Source organism: Poecilia latipinna, unplaced genomic scaffold, assembly GCF_001443285.1.
Source record: "Poecilia latipinna isolate Pla-1442-1.1 unplaced genomic scaffold, P_latipinna-1.0 Scaffold4521, whole genome shotgun sequence".
Classification (NCBI taxonomy): Eukaryota; Metazoa; Chordata; class Actinopteri; order Cyprinodontiformes; family Poeciliidae; genus Poecilia; species Poecilia latipinna.
This window is the reverse complement of record NW_015117137.1, coordinates 20,368-21,881: the sequence shown is the minus strand read 5'-3', so window position 1 is coordinate 21,881 and position 1,514 is coordinate 20,368.

Below are 1,514 nucleotides of genomic sequence, written 5' to 3'. Positions count from 1 at the left end.
ANTAACCTTCACCTGTCTGTCTGTGTCTCTACAGCGCTGGCTGCCATGGCAACACAGCTGGTTCAGGACGATCTGACTCTGACCAGGAGAAAAGGGGAGAGCGTCTCCTTCAGCTGTGGAAGAACTGAACAGTGTGGTAGTAATCCTGCCTGGTACCAGAAGAATGATACAGAAACATTCAGAGCTATTCTCTATATCACCAGTGGTGGTAGCCCACAAAAACCTTTCAGTCATCCTCAGCAAGATGATTTCTCAGCTGAGAGAAATCAGAACGGCTGTTCATTGAAGATCAATAAAGTTAAACTGGATCATTCAGCCTCCTACTACTGCGGCTGTTATTCTGGTTCCCACAGTGAGAAATGATTCCTTCAGCCTGAACAAAAACCTCCAGATGATCAGATGTCAGTTTGTGACATAGAGAGCAGTAAACCACAGCCCAGGTTCACTGATTTCACCTCCATCTCACACAGAGACTCTCTGAGTTTTAGGCTTTAATGTTTCATAAGTTTATTAGGATCCACTGTGAAGGTTTCTGGTATCTTTATTGTTTATTTGGTTTGTTCAAAAGAATTGGGTTATTGGAGGCGTAATTATTGACAAAAACTAATCAAAATTTGCAAGTTAATCAGGTTTTTATGAAATTTGAGTATTTTAATGGTTTCAGAAAAGTTGCAGCTGTTGAGGAAAATTGAATATTCTTTGTGTTTAAATACAGTTAATCTCACCACATGGTTCTTTTCAGCTAAATTTTTAATTTATCTATGTTTGGGTTAATGGTTTAATCTAAAATTATTGATGGCTAAGTTCTAACTTGCATGAATCAAGCTCAGACTGGGGCTGTTTTTCTTATCAAGAGGCCATAAATTAGTATCTGCAGGAAGGCAGTTTCTCTTGGAATGAGCCTGGGAGACAAAGTTTGCTCTGTTCACAGAAGGTCATAAAACTCAGAACCCAACAGCTGGGAATGTGTGAAGAGCTGGTGTAAAATTGAATGCAGGATAGAATATTGTAAATCACATCATCTAATTTATAATCTCTCCTAGTTAACATGTCTTGATTAAAATAGCCTAAGTCTAGTTTTTGGATTAATAACTCTCTCTGCCCTGTTGACCTTTATGCTGCCTGTAGATACAGCAGATTGGCTGCTAGTTAATCTGCTGTATCTTCCTGATCTGCCTTTGTCTGTGTGGGAAACAATCAGGAGAAATTCCAGTTCTCACACTGACCTGTGAAAATCCATAAAACAGCCTGAGTTCAGGCCAGTAGAGGAGAAGCTCTGCTTCCACTTGGTTTAGATAAAGGGGACGACTGGTCTTTGATCTTGGAACAAGTGGTAGGGAGTTTCTAACTTTAAAGAGGGTCCAGACAGCTTCTAGTGGGACAAGAAGAGATACGCCTTATTTGAATAAATTAAAAAGAAGACGCCTTTCATATAAAAGTTGGTGCACATGGAAAATATATCAGATTTTGCTTTTGTTGTCAAAATCCTGACATTTTGTGGTTATTGAAGGGGC